General features: G+C 48.5%; 1 protein-coding gene across 1 annotated transcript in view; it reads right to left on the minus strand.

Moving 5' to 3' along the window:
* Positions 1–16,130, minus strand: part of LOC147662826 (la-related protein 4B-like) — a 317,319-nt gene that overhangs the window by 36,129 nt on the left and 265,060 nt on the right. The window lies entirely within an intron of this gene.

Raw genomic sequence — 16,130 nt, forward strand, 5'->3', positions numbered from 1 at the left:
TCGCAGCCGCATTAGGTGCAAAACATTAAATTCTCCCTTGGTGGAACATTTTTTGGAGAAAGGGCATACTGAGAATGAGATCCGATGGACAGTGATTACACAAATCATCATACCACCCAGAGGAGGTGACCTGACCCGTATGCTTAACAGAGAAGAATTCAAATGGATTCTGAAGACAGACAGTTTGAACTCTGGTCTAAATCTGCAGGATGAATGGACTGCTCTAACCTGATTCCACCAAAGTGATGTATCAGAGACTCTGGAAAAACGCCAAGCATCCACTTTCATTCTAAAAATACCCTTGGAAATGTACTGGTGTTTAAAAATTATACTTCGTGAAATGCAATGTTGAATGCTGTAGTAAATTGTCACCTTGCAATGCTGTAGTAAATTGTCACCTTGCATGCAACATCACTGTAAATATGACTCACTCAAAATGGCCGCCACAAATTGCACCCCTCGTTTATTTTTATGTCTCAAGCCTCACTTGCCTTGGCCAATCACCGCACACCCGCTCCTTTTTAAACTTCCTGGGTTGATTGCACTAGCACGCCAGTGAAGATTTCCAAGACCGTTCATATCGGTGAGTAAACTAGCAGTTTTAGGTACTATTCCTTATCGGAATACCGAAACCAAGGTTCCTAAATCCTTTGTTGTTCCTACAGGCTTACCCTGGGGTCGCCCGGTTACGATTGTGTAACGCGGCAACCCACATTCTAATTAGGTAAGATTTAATGCACTGCCTTGGGTCCGGCAGCTCAGGTAGCACACACTTGTTAACCTCCTGGTAACTTGCAGATTGTTTCCCCATATAGAATTGCTGGTCCGGGCAACATCGCTCTTTGAGACGACTAGATACTATTCTTATGTCACCTCGGTAAGCTTAATGAGTTCCCGTACTCTACAACCATTCGCGATATAGGCACGTTAATGTACCCAATTTTTCACGTCCTATCGCCGCCTTGAGTGTGCACCATCGCATTAGGCACTAGCAATCACCAATCCACTTCGAGTATTAGCTAGCGGACCTAAAACTTCTCCACACCCGTTGTCAAGATTCAGAATGCACAAATTCATAGAATGCCTACTAGCCTGGCTCACTCCGACTTCGAACAACTGAATTCTTACTCCACCGATTTAATTCCACCTCTTCACTGGCCTCTCGTGGAAACCTTGCAAACACCTCCACCATGGTAACGTTTGAATGCGCACTGCACAGAGAGTCACTTCTGCAAATATAATTAGTGCTCTGTTTTTAAAGTATGTATTTTCCTTCTTTTCCTTTCAGGCATTTTTGAGGTTTTAGCGATAAAAGGCAATATATGTTTTGTCCTGATGATGGTCCCCGTTATTGCTTAGGGGGACCGAAACGCTGTTGACTTGCTTAAAGCACCCTATACACATTTTTGATTGCTAAATTGTTGTAATGGTGCAGTTTGTCATTTTCTGTGTAACCAGTATTTGAACAGAACAACGCTTGTTTGCCTTAAAAACCTGTCTAACTTTCCACCAACTGTAAACACCCCGCTAAGTGTTGGGCACAGGCTTGTGTACCACACAGGGATTTTGTGGAAGGTATCTTTATGGTATTCAGAAACACTGTTTATTGAGTAAAACTCGAATGACCTCTGTCCGGCTGGACAGGTCATTCTAAAATATAGATTTGATTCCGTCTATATTTATTGGTTCTACATTCGAATATGTACGGAACCACTGTTTGAATGAACTTGCAAATGATGCAGCACCATCTTTGGCGATATTGCTTTGAGCAGCCAGTCATCCAGTTAGGAGAAAACAGGAACCCAGACCTTCTGAGATGTGCTGTCACCAGCACCATCACCTTTGTGAAGACCGAAGGTGCGGAAGTAAGGCAGAATGGAAAGACCACAAACTGGTAGTGTTGAGACCCGCCGGCCGCCGTAAAACGAGAAATCGAGGATGATGCTGAGGTTGGGTGTGTGGTTGGTGGGTGAGCGTGTGTGGGTGGGTGTGGGTGTGTGTGTGTGTGTGTGTGTGTGTGTGTGTGTGTGTGGGTGTGTGTGTGTGTGTGTGTGTGGGGGGTCCAAGATGTTGCTGGCCACCAGGAATTGTCCCAGGCGAAGGGAGTGGTGCCCAGGATGAGGACAACTGTTTTGAGGCGACTGTCCTTCATCCAGGCAGTGACTACCTTCATCCCGCTCTGAAAGTTGCTCTTAGCGGCTGTAGGTTTGTGGGTGAGGGAGATAATCAGCTGGGTGTCATCAGCGTAGGAGACTATGTTGAGTCAGTGGTTTCTGACAATCGCTGCAAGCAGGGCCATGTAGTTGTTAAAGGGGGTGGGGCTCTGAGAGGAGCCTGAGGAACTGAGGAACTCCGCAGATGATCTCTGTAGATTCTGAGAACTGTGGCATCTTGACTCCGGGTTTGTCTGGTGAGGAAGGAGAGGATGCATTCAAAGGCTTTGCTGAGGGTGCTGGTGTTGTGGTGTCATGTGCTTGTGTGGTGTCTTGTGCAGAGGGTGTTGTGGGAGACCGCATCAAAGGTGGCAGAGAAGCCCAGGAGGATGAAGGCTGCGGTTTCACCTCGGTCGAGTTGTGACGAGGAGTGCAGAGTCAGTGCTGTGGTTGCTTCTGATGCAGATTGGGAGGGGTCCAAGGTGTGGGTTATTTCGATAAATTCAGTGAGTTGGGTGTTGATGGCCTCCTCGATGACTGTGGCTGGGAAGGGGAGCAGAGATGGGACTGTATTTTTTGAGGTCCGTCGGTTTGACAGATTTTTTGTTTTTTAACATGGGGTTGATCTCTGTGTGTTTCTAGTCTTCAGGGAAGGTTTCGGACTTGATGGAGCAGTTGATGGTGTGGCAGAGTTCAGGGGCAATGGGGGCGCCAGCTATCTTGAAAATGTGGTGGGGGCAGTGTTTCGAGGTGGCTCCAGAGTGGATGGTTTTCCCGATCCTTAGGGTGTCGTCTGTGGTGAGGGTGGTCCAGTTTAACAGGGTCGGCTGGGGTCTGGAACATTTGGTTGCGGGTGGGACCTAAGCTATCTATGGCCTTGCAGTGGAAGAAGGTGGTGAGGTTGTCGCAGAAATATTGGAGGAGGGGGGAATGCGGGGGTGTCTGTGGCATCCATGCTGGGTTTGACAAATTCTTTGATCACAGTTTGTTGCTGTTGTGTGCATTGGTGTGGATACGTTCCAGTATGGCAGTTTTCTTTGTGGTTCTGATGAGGTGGTGGTGAGGGTCGTTTTAGAGGCTGCGTGGTCTGCTGAGGTCTTGCTCCTCCTCCACTTCTCTCGAACTGTCTGCAGGTGCACCTGGACTCTTGGTGGGTGGGGGAGAACCAGCTGGCTTTCTTGGAGGGCTGCTTGCCTGATGGTCTCCTCAGGGGAGCCAGTGTGTTAGCGTAGTTGGACAGTTGGAGATCCATAGGTGGATGTTGCGTGCTGAGGCGTTGGCGTCTGTGGAGGTAATCGGTGGGGGTTTGCTGAGGGAGGTGGTAAGTTGGTCTTCGGAGACCTTGTTACAGCTTCTATGCGGGTAGCGGCGGTGTTCGGTGGGTTAGGGGAAGTGGACGCGGTGGTGGTCAGTCCAATGTAGTTTGGAGGTGTGGCTGACTGAGATGTTGCTTGCAGAGAAGATTGGGTTGATCGTGGGTTCTGCTGAGTGGGTTGGAGAGGTGACCAGTTGTTTGAGGCGGATGGTGGCAAGGTTCTCCAGTAGGGATGTGGTATTGTTGTTGTGGAGGTTGTCCAGGTGGAAATTGAAGTCGCAGCGGAGGATTTAGTCAGTTGAGGTGAAAGTATGGTGTGCGAGGAAGTCTGCTGCGGATTCGCTGAAAGGGGACTAGGTCCGGGAGGTCTGTAGATGAGGATGCCATGGAGGGTGGCACTCGGATTTGTCTGGACCTGGAAGTGGAGGTGCACCATGTCGGGTGAGTATATGTTGGAGCTAGTTGTGAGGCAGAGGGTGTTTTTTGTATACCATGGCAAAGCCTCCTCCCGGTCGGTTGATACGGTTCTTGTTGATGATTTTGTAACCCGCAGGGATGGTGAAGGAGATGTCCGTGGCTGAGGTGGGGTTCATCCAGGTTTCCATGAAGAAGTTGACAACATGGGCGATGGAGTCGAGCAGGTCCCAGATCTCTACAGCGTATTTGTTGAGGAAGTGTGAGTTGAAGTGGTCGAGTCAGGTTCTTGGAGGCCATGCAGTTGGGCGAGTCTGGAGTGCGGAGGCAGGAGAAGGTGAAGTTACGGCAGGTGAACTGGCTTTCGGGGTCATTCAGCGATGTGAGGTAGCCAGCAGTAGTCCGTTTGGTGTTGAGGGAGTGGAGAATAAAGGCATTGTAGTGGTGAATGGAGTGTGGACTAGGGTTCATGGCACTGGGTGCGGCCTAGGCGTTGACGTGTGCAGACAAGCTTGCATTTGGACCGACTTTTGAGCGCCCGCTGCCTGGCCGCCCTTCAGTAGTGGTACAGAGGTGGGAAGTACTGGTCAGCTGGGAAGTGGTGCTGGAAGGGGGCGGGCCGCAGGGACAGAGCAAGGGCAGGATGAAAAGAGGCCGGGTCTGGTGGCTCAGTTGACTAATGCGTCTACTCCAGGGGCCTGTGTTCGACCTCATGGTCACAGGTTCAAATCCCGGCGGGTCCACTCAGCCTTTCATCCAACTGAGGTCGATAAAATGAGTACCATTGAGTTGGGTAACAACAAACATCTGTTATTCAGCGCCAAGATACCCGTAGTGGTGAACGTGCGCTTTACAAATACACATGTTATGTTATGTTATGTTATAAGGAGAAAAAGAGAAATACAGGAGATAATGAAAAAGGTTAGAAAAGCAGAACAAGAGATGGATGAGAAGGAACAGGAAAGCAGAGACAGGCTCACCACTGGAACACCAGGGATGAGGCGCAGGCGAGATCCTGTGGGTGGAGGAGGGCCTCCAATTCGAGACTTGGATCGCAGAGGGGCAACAGCTACCAGGTGGAGCTACACGGTGGGGGAGCAACAGATGCTGACAAAAAGATCAGTGTCACTCATTCACCACGCAGCGGGTGCCATTAAGTAGTGGAACGGCTGGTCAGCTGGGAGGCGGGATTGGAAGGAGTCACTTCCCTGTATCTGCTGGCAACTCTACGACAACTGGTTTGCTAATCCTGTTGTCAAACGGACATCGCCAGGCTCTGCAACACAGGTGGTTGTTTGTTGGCTTTCCAGAGGATTGATCAGTTTCTCCTACAAGGTGGGCAACTGTAATCCCTCTTCAGCCAACCTGAACCGCTTCCCTCTGCACTGCATCTTTTTGCCAATGCCAAAGCATATGGGCTCTCTGCATGAAATATCTTCAAGCTCTAAGAAGCTCCAGCCTTCAGCACTGCACAGCTCCAATAACAATTCCTGACTGCATCCTGTGCATTGTGGGCCTTCATCTCTTGTGAGCTGTTGAGGCTTAATTGCCACTCCCTATGCCTGCTTCTAGAGAGTCATTGAAGGTGCTTCATTAATTCCTGCTGGCTCTACTATGTGCTGAGTGCCGGCCCTGACATACCCTTCCTTCCTGGGTTAGTCCCAAAGACCTTGCTAGTCTTCAGCATAGCGTCTTCTTCCTTGAACCGTTGTTTGTGGTTGCCAAGTCTTGTTGGTGGTTCTGCAGGCCGCTGACCTTCCTGCACTCGTTGACCGGCTTGGGACAGCTCATGGACGGCTCCTATATCATCGCCTGGACTCCACAGCTGCTGCTTCACTGGGCTACGTAAAGAATCTCCAACATGGGCTAGGATTGTGCACCTGAGCCTACTGGTCACCTCCGGGTGGTTTGGACCCGGTTCCCTTTGCTTTCAGGTTCTTCTCGTCTGGATTCCATGTCCTGGTTCCACCAGCCTGGTCCATGAGACTCCGTAACTACTGATCTTACACAAACCTCCACTCGCGTCTACGGGCGGTTCCAACACCACTTCATCCCTATGCACCTGGGCTCCCTGGTGTAGGTATCCTGGTTCCTGGCGTACCCACGGGTGGAGTGAATCTGCACCCTTCCTTGATCCAAGTGGTTCCTTCGGAGTCCTAGAACTGTAAAAATCTAAATGTGACTTACCCTGTGTTATCCTGTGGTCATCTAACCCGGTGTAACCACTCTGCAACTGGGCGCCTTGGGTTCCTGGCTACTCACCTTGGCTGGTTCCGTGCTTCCCCTGGGGTCCTCCATCCTTGGGTACTAGTCCCATTTTGGTACTTACCTCACATTCCACTATTTTAGTATATGGTTCGGTCCCCCGTTGGGTCCTATGTGTTTTTGTATGCTACTTGGCTATTTCTGAAGTATCTCTTGGGGGTAATGGATATTTCTGGGTAGGAGATATACCAAGTTAGCGTCTAGTGTGTGCTAATAAATAAAAAGTATTTTTATGCTCACCTGGTGTAGTTCTTTCTTGTGTGAAAAGTTTACTGACTGACTATAGTGGTAAGTGCACTTGCTTTATACCCTCCTGAATACGCCTTAGCTGCTCTCCACAGCTCCTGTTTGAGAGCTCTGGTTTTCAGGGACCTAAACACAATTAATAAGGATTGCCTGGATTCAGAACACAGTGCCCCACCATAGGTGGACAATATATACTGAGACAGCATCCCACATTAGAAGATGAGACTAACCTTACCCAGTTGATTCTTTATTTTTTAAGTGTAAGTATCTAGAAAGTCCATCTGCATTGGCTCCCAGGCCTATGTTCCACTGAAAAGTCCATCCCCTATAGGGACATGGGCCACCACAAAAGTTTGGGATTTCACCCTTCATCTATTTTAGCCATAAGACAGGCTTATGGTCTGTCTGAACAATGAAATGAGTGCCAAACAGATAGGCCCAGGCCACAATGAAGGCCTCCACCTTAATAGCTGACCAATTTTGCTCTCTTGGAGTCAACCTTCTGCTGATAAAAGCTACAGGTTGACCCTGGCCCTCCGCATTAAGATGTGACAACACTGCACCTATTCCTATCTCAAAGGCATCTGTTTGGACAATACATTGTTTGGAGTAGTCAGGACTCTTCAGAATGGGGGCTGATCACATGGCCTTCAGGGCATCAAAGACCTCTTTACAACTAACTGTTCAATTCAACTTCTTAGGTTTCTTCTTAGAGGTAAGGTCATAAAGGGGGTCACAATTGACCAATACCCCTTAACAAATCTTCTATAGTATCCAGTCAGGCCCTGAAAAGCTCTGACCAGAGTCTGCGTGGTGGGAGCAACCCAATCCACAACGGTTTGGATTTTGCTCTCCAGCAAGGCTAAGTCAGTGCTGGCCCTCAGCATGTAGGGAAGCCAGCCGGAATCGATGGAGCCCCTCAATGATTCTCTGGCAGCTGGCACAGGGAGTTGCAGGGAAGCCTCAACACCACACTGGAGATAAAGTCCCCCGATGCACAGGAATGAGGCAAGCTGTCATTCTTGGAGCTGTGCAGTATTGGAGGCTGGGGTTTCTTGGAGCTTAAAGCTCTTTCATGGAGACAGCCAACAAGCCTTGGCAACAGCAAACAGACGCAGTGCACAGGGAGGCGGTTCATGTTGGCTGAAGAGGGATTACAGTCGCCCAAGTTGCAGGGAAGACTGGTGAGGCCTCTGGAAAACCAACAAACCACCACCTGTGTTGCAGAGCCGTGCGAAGCCCATGGGACAACAGGATCAGCAAGCTGGTCGTCATCGTAGAGGTGCCTGCAGATGTAGGGAAGTGACTCCTTTAATCCGAAGGAAATTCATTCTGGCTGGGACCTTGGGGACTAGGAGGATGCATGGCCACTGAGTTACAGAACTTGAAGAAACACAGGGACGAAGATGTAGGAGGAATCTTCCTACAGAACACAGTCTTGTATTTGGTCCTGGCTTGAAGAACAGCAGAGTATCAGTGTACACCTACAGAAGAGTCTTTGAGCAGTCTTCAGACGACATGTAGTATGATCTTAAAGTTGTTGTTGGGACGAATCTAAGGACCCACCCTCAGAGGAGTCCTTAAGTAACCCTGAAAATGGGAAGGATCTCTTCTCTGGTAATTTACCCTATCAGAGGGGGTCAGGTACGCTACTCAGCGGACCTAGCCAGTCAGATTCTCCCAGGGGCCAAGATTCAATATTGCAGAATCAACTAGCCACCTGGAGGAGCTCTGGGCACCTCGCTAGGGAGGAGTTGGACAAGTTAAGCTCGTCAGCAGGGGGTAGAACATTGTCTACGTTCACCAGCATTGAGGGTTGGCAGGCAGAGGTATCATGCAATTAACACTGGAATCAGTGCAGTTGCATGATTCCAACATGTTTAATACCAAACATGACCAAGTTCGGGGAAGCCATTATGTAGCTGGACATGTCTTCTTGCAAGTGTCCACTACACACCTTATAATGGCTGTCCTGCATTTACAAAGCCCAGAAAATGTCCGGGGTTTGTAGGGGTTACCCGTTGCTAATGCAAGGGTACCCACACACTTAGAACCATGCACCCTGCCCTTAGACTGAAAAGCCTACCTTAGGGTTAAAAGTGCAGTGACTGGGGATATAAGGGAACTCTTCTATCCAAACTAAAAGGTGCAAGCACCATTTCATACATACTGTAAAGACAGCTCTGCAGGCACAGTCTGCATGGGCTCCCATGGGTGGCATAATGCATGCTGTAGCCCATGGGAGACCCCTGGTGTACCAGTGCCCTGGGTACCTCAGTACCACATACTAGTGACTAACAATGGTACTCCAGTATGCCAATATCTTGAGTGTACAAAGTACTTACCATAGAATTTATGGGAGAGAGCACTGCCACTGGGGTCCTGGCTAGCAGGTTCCCAGTGAACTACAGTCCAAACTCACGGACACTAGGCAAAACGTGAGGGTATCTAAAGCAGAAAGATCCTACTTTTCCACAAGGTTCTAAACTTCTTCTATTCAGTGACTTACAGCTTTGCCCCCCCCGGTCCCAGATCGACTAAGTGTAAGATGGTGCTTTTGCAGCACAACTATGAGTCGTGTCCTGAGCTCAAATACCAGAGTCAGAACTTGTGCGGGTCTTGGACATCTGATTTCTGCAATCATGGCTTGACCTCACAATAACTGTGGACAGAACCACAGTAAAAAAAAGTAATGGGAAAACTGTACCCCTGACCATAAGAATGTCACCAGAAGTCGGGTTTGCAGAGTGGTAAAGAAAGGGGCCGTGGCCTCTGACAACCTCTTAGCAATCCTCAACGTGCTTGAGGGCCAACTACCCCTCCTATTACCTGCAGTAAATACCATACAGCAGGATTGCTGAGATCTATAGAAGGCCACGCCGCTTTCTCCACCACTCTGCAAACGTAACTCTTGGCACACTACTAGTAGGGGGCAGAAGTCCCCTTGGCTCTTGAGGGTCGTTGAGGGCCAACAACGCCTCCTGTTACCTCCAGCAAGTCACAGACTGGGTTTGCTGAGAGGTTTTCAGTGGCTACTCCACCTTCTCCTTCACTCTGCAAGCACGCCGTGGGGGATGGAGTCCCCTTGGCTCTTTAGGGTCCTTTTGGGCCAACTAGCCCTCCTGTTAGATCAGTAAGACTCACATACCTGGATTGCTGAGAAGTGGTCAGAGGCCAAGCCCCCTTTCGCCAACACTCTACAAACACGCCTGCTGGTGAACTACTACTTGGGAGATGAAGTCTACTTAAGTCCTGAGGCCCTCAGGAGGCAAGGGGACCTACCCCTCCCCCCCCACCAGCAGTGCGCCGAGAGGCACGCTGCAGAGGGGTGGAGAAGGGGTGTGGCCTCTGCCCACCTCTCAGCAATCCCACTGTGTGGGGCTTACTGGAGGAAACAGGAGGTGTTCTTGGCCCTTAAGGACCTTCAGCAGCCAAGGAGACTTCATCCCCAACCAGGAGCACACCAGGAGGTACATCTGCACAGCAGTGGAGAAAGGGGGCAGGGACACCTGCAAGTTACAGCTTTTTTTTATGACCATCTTTGGGCCGGAGACCCTATCCCCACAGGGCCCCATTCTTTAAAAAAAAAAAGGAAATGTGAGGAAAAAAAAACGGAACTGAGGGGGGGGGAGGGGGGGAGGGGGACGACGACTAGGGCTCGATTGAATGGGGATTGCCACACGGCTCCCGCTCCAGGACTGATTTTGGCCCCTGAAACCCCATCCCACAGTGGGGAGAGGGCCCGCGCAGACCCCCTCCCTGGGCCAATATTGCCCATGGACCCCTACCCCGGGCATGCAATTTAAAGCCTGATTTAGGACCTCAGGACCACATCCTCCGGGGCCAGACATTTGAAAATGATTTTTTTTTACAAGGGAGGGGGGCAGCGGGGCGCCCATTCCCAGTCCTACTTCGGCCGCGGGACCCCATCCCAAGCCTTCATCATTTTATTGAAAGTGGAGAGTGGGGGCTGCGCAGGCCTCCTCCCTGGCCCGATATTGCCCGGGGGACCCATCCCCCAGGGCATGGCCAGTTCGTTGAGGACCTCAGGGGTCGGGGGGCTTCAACGCCCTTGCGGTCCCTGCCGACTCAACGACTCCTATGGGAGCAAGGATTGCTTTTGAATAGAGGGAGCTGCCGCCAAGCCAAAGCAAACCGCAATGTCCTGGTGGTGGGTATCCCAGGACTTTGCTGGAGCTGGCCCTGGGGGGTGGCGGTTCCCAGGGGCTCCTGGAGGGGGGCCAAGCTGTACCCCTCCTTTCATAACATTTGTCACAGGGAGATGGCGGTCTTCGGTGCAGCGGGGGCCGCCTCGCCCCCGCATTTGAATCTATTAGCCCTGGGAGGTATATAGTAACATTGCCCCGGGGGTGGTTGTTCCCGGGGCTGCAGGGGGCCACGGGGACCCCCGCATTTCAATCATTTAGCCCTGGGGAGGTTACGGTCACTAGGCCCTGGCCCACGCGTTTTTTAAAAATGTTCAGCTATATACGCAGATCCACAGCGACTCCCGCCTAAATGTCTTTTTAAAATGCGTATTTTGACCCTGGGGGTCCATGAGGGACCCCCCTAAACAGGCCTAAGGGGTCAGGGTGTTTCTACCCTGCCCCCTTTTCTTTTTACGTGGTTTCTTGTGACTCGGCTCAACAGAGTCACAAGATGGCTGCCAACAATTCCTGGTTTGAAGTGTTGGCAGCCAATTAGATCTCAGGCACAAGATCAGGAAGGTTCGCAGATCCACTGCGGCCACAGTTGTATATCTGAAAAATCTTTACATTTCTCAGGAAGTACTGAACAGATTTACACCATTTAACAAAAAGTGCTTTCTGGACCAACAGATACCTTTTGGCCAAATTTGGTGCAATTCCGTTCAGTAGTAGGTCTTAAGTTTACTATGGAAACTAACATGTAGAAAAAGCGTTTTGGGACCCCCCCTTCCTTTTTCTTGGCCCCAGCTTGACAAATCACCCGGAAACTTTCAAGACAACAGCTGAAGGGGCTGGCGCAGTAGTTTTGAAAATTTCATGAAGATTCGTCAAATCAAAACCAGCTTTTTTAATAGAAATCAGGTCCTAACTATAACTACCTGATGGTAACCGCCAGTGTGTGTGTGTGTGTGTGTGTGTGTGTGTGTGTGTGTGTGTGTGTATGTATGTATGTATGTATGTATGTATGTATGTATGTATGTATGTATATATATATATATATATATATATATATATATATATATATATATATGTATGTATGTATATATAAATATATGTATCATAAGCTCCAAAGTGCCCGCAGGGGAGGAAGCACTCGAGCAGCAGCATAACATTATTGATGGTAAAGAACATCTTTGCATGCCAATAGTTTTACAGCTCCCATGTCTGGATCTTCAGCCGGACGCGTTTCTGAGCCTTCGCTCGTCATCAGAGGCTCAACTTGAGTTGGAGCATTTTGACATTCCCACTATTTATAATTAACTGCCCTCAGATAGACAACTCATTTGAGTTGAACGCACTGCCTCGTGGGAAGTTTGTGTCACAAAAAGGGGATGATGGACGGAGCGTTTGAGCAAATCACTCACCCCCAGTCAACTGATCTGGGTTTAATCCATCACCATTCTTTAGCTCACTCAGCCACCCCAGTTCAGACATTGCCATATGCAAATCAGTCTGACCCTGTGTTTCATGGGAACAGTCCAGCCCGAACTGCCAAGACATGTCTTCCCTGGACCGGAAACAAGCATCCTGGGACCGGTTTCGGATTCAATCCTTGAATCCAGTGGCCAAGTGAGAAAGGGACTCACGTCTGAGCATACCCTGCCAACTTAGGGCGAACAAAGCGATACAAAAGGGGTTGATGGACGGAGCGTTTGAGCAAATCACTCACCCCCAGTCAACTGATCTGGGCTTAATCCATCACCATTCTTTAGATCACTCAGCCACCCCAATTCAGACATGGCCATATGCAAATCAGTCTGACCATGTGTTTCATGTGAACAGTCCAGCCCGAACTGCCAAGACATGTCTTCCCTGGACCAGAAACAAGCATCCTGGGACCGGTTTCGGATTCATAATCCTCATCAGCCAGGCTATCTTGAATCCAGTGGCCCATCCCTTGATGGGTGCATGTTATTAAAGCTGCTACACAGCCCTCAAATGAGCCTCGGGATGCATTGTGTCCATTAATACCTCAGCTGCTGCTTCACGTAGTAGGCACAGCAAATTCTGCGCCAGTGACCCCCAGTTCCTACGCCAATAGTTTTTCAGCTCTCATGTCTGAATCTTCAGCCTGACGCGTTTCTGAGCCTTTGCTCATCATCAGAGGCTCGACTGGAGTTTAAGCAAAAGAGTTGCCAATCTGAGGGCGGTTAATTATAACTAGTGAGAGTTTTCCCCAAGAGGAGCAATGATCCTGAATGATAGGAATAAGAGTCTCCAATAAAAGGTAGAAGATATGAGGACAACACCTCTTCCCCTCAAGGACCAACCTATACGAACACCTTCATAGACAAGAAAAGGTACACCATTAGATAGGAAGGTCCTTCAGAAAAGAAGAAAAAGTTTAGCAATAACACACAGAATTATAACAACCCAAAAAGAGTCAAAAACATTAATATCCAAAATTGCCTAAGAGACTGCGTCTGCCTGGAGACTTATATGAGCATGACATAATGTCAGGAAAACAACTAATATGTTTAATGAACATGTACAAACCCACAAAATCTACACAAAGGGACATAAGAGCCAATCAACAGCAATGGCTATGCGAAAGAACCTGAAGAGCAAACCAAGCAGTGTCTTAAAGCTCACAAGATAAGCCTCTGCTTAATATGTTCTACATCAAGCAAAAGTAGACAACTTTTACCATCTATCACCTAAACGTAAGGCAAGTAACAGGGACACAAAGTAACAATGTAAGCTAACATCTACTTTCTGCACCTCAGACTATTGACATATACCCATGAAAGAAGCATAAGGTCACACAAATACCATACAAAAGTATAATAGACACTTCATCTTATTAACCAAGCCTAATATAAGGGTCAGTGTACATAAACCTCTCATCAACAGTCAATCAATATATTACTTTATTCGGCATTTAACAAGAATACCATAAAAGTAAAATTTAAAACAACAACATACAGTTTAAAAGAAAATACAAATGCTATTCCAGTTGCAATTCATTGAACCCCCATAAAGCCCCCACTTATTACACGTGATGGGGGGGGGGGGGGGGGGGGGGGGGGTTCCTTCAATAGGTCCCTCTTGTCTCTCAGTTTTACTGCTAACCTCGAGAAATTCGTGATACAGAGCAGGGTCAAGGGATCCTAGGCCATTTGTAAATATAATAGGGCCACATTAGCGTCCTTAAATGTAGCCTTTTTCAGCAGACTAACTAAAAAAAGGCGCCTTTGGCAATGAGTAAAAAGGGCATAATAATACAAAATGAAGGGTATCCTGCGGAGACCGGAGGTTGCAGCCGCAGGGACCCTTGAGCTCAACTGCACTAGCAAAACCTGCCGGATCAGCCAATAAATGATGTAAAAGGTTGAGCCTAAATCGTGTAATTAAAAATGTATCATGAGCAAGATAAGGTTCTATTCCTTCACAGGTCCTCACTAAACCATGAGCTCTGACTGTGTGTTTACCCCATTCCCTCTCTTCTCTACATGAGACTTTATAGTTGGAAAACATCTCCTTCATTTCATCCTGATCCCGACCTATAATTCCGGTCGGCTTTAGGAAGAGATCCTTGCAACCAATGCTTTCAAAAACGACCTTTATATACTTCAGCCAAGGGATATTCATTCCCCTGTCCCTACCCAGGAAGTCCATAATTATAAGCCTGGTCAGCATGGCCTCGGGATTGACCCAAATCTTTAGCCATGCTAACAGGGGCCTGACCTGCTCCTTGTCCCCTATAAATGCTACACCCAGTTCTTCGTGAGCGATGTAAGAGGGAACAAACACACTGTGGGACTTTGAGCAGCCTTCTCAAATATTTATTCTCCTTAACCTGCAGCTTGTCAGAGTGAATGAACCCCCAAAGTTCCGCACCGTATACCACTTTTGAGCAGCAGATTGAGTTATACAAGTTTCTCATTTGCTCCGGCGATCACCGTCCCAGTCTACGGCCGAAGTTCATAATTGCCCCTGTGCTGGACGCTAACTTGCTACAATACTCCTCTATTACTGCTTTAAAATGTTAACGCCCATCTAATAAAATGCCCAGATATGAGAAGGACTGCACCTTCCCCAGGCTGCGAGTGCCTATTCTATAATTAACATTTTTCCGTGATTTAGTCCCTGCCTCCATAACATACGACTTGGTCAAGTTGGCAGACAAATCTAAATTGTTCATAAAATCCACGAAGCCATCTAACAGATGCTGTAATCCCAGCGGGGTACGTGTCAACAGGACCGCATCGTCTGCGTAAAGCAGGACAGGAATTGCTCTTCTACCTACTCTCGGTGAATCCACAGTTACACTTCTTAGTGCTTGATCTAAACCATTTATGTACAGGGAGAACAAGAAAGGAGCCAAAATACACCCCGGTCGCACACCGCTAGTGCAAAGAAAAGACTCAGTAGTTCCACCCTCAAGATTATACCTGACTTTAGCCGAGGTGTTCCAATGTAGGGCTCTCAAAATCTTTATAAGATCTTTATCTAGCCCCAGGTTACTCATTAACCACATGCGCGCTAGCGGAATTTTGCTCCAACGCTGAGATTTTCAAAACCGCATGTTACGTGACGAGCTGGGCTCGTCATCAGCGTGCGAGCGGGCTACACCATGACGAGCCCAGCTCGTCATCAGCGTCGAAGGGGTTAAAACCCCTAACTTCTCCCTATTAACGCAATCAAATGCTGCGGTAAGGTCCATAAAGGCCAAATATACCGCTTCATTATTGGCCATGGTGTATTTAGCCCCCAATAAGTATAGATTTAAGCATTGGTCAGTTGTTGATCTGCCGGCCCTAAATCCGTACTGGACGTCAGTAACAGTATGTTGTTCCTCCGCCCAGTTCAGGCGAGTTAAAATACGTCCCAGCACTTTGGCAGTTACATCTATAAGGAAGATAGGGCGATAACACTGGGGGCTATCTCTGTTTCCCTTTTTAAAGATGGGGACTATTATAGCAGACGACCACGAGCGGGGAATCCCCGTGGCTATGGCAGCATTTATTACTCGTTAGGATTGGGGCCCATAAATCCACCTTGCTTAGAAAAAGGTCCGGGGGAATCCCATCCGGTCCCGATGCCTTATTTCGGGTGAGACCCAGGATACCAATAGTGATCTCTTACAGGGTGAATTCTAGTGTGACATTCCACCTCTTATCCCACCCCTCATTAACCTGTGCCTCGCTATCCCCACGGTTGTAGAGCCCTCTAATAGAACATTGGATCCAATCTGAGGGCTATTTGCATCCTGAAAACAGGGGTTATTAACAATCTTCCAGAAGGTGGTCATATCTTTCCTTTCAGCAGCTTCCCTCAAGTCCTCCCAGGTTTGTGATTGGAGTGCACTCTTCCTACACTTTACTGCCTGCTTATAAATTATCCTGCATTGCATAACCCTGTTTTTGTCCCTTGGGTTAGTTCTTAGAGCAGTCTTTAGATCTCTCTGTGCAAGTGAACACCCTCTATCGAACCATCTGGGATCATTGTTGGGCTTACCCTTCCCTTTGCAAAATCCATGTATCAGGCGACCTATTTCCTCAAATGCCTCCACTGAAGGTGGTCCTT

The sequence above is a fragment of the Lissotriton vulgaris genome, unplaced genomic scaffold, assembly GCF_964263255.1.
Source record: "Lissotriton vulgaris unplaced genomic scaffold, aLisVul1.2 SCAFFOLD_1812, whole genome shotgun sequence".
NCBI classification, from domain to species: Eukaryota; Metazoa; Chordata; class Amphibia; order Caudata; family Salamandridae; genus Lissotriton; species Lissotriton vulgaris.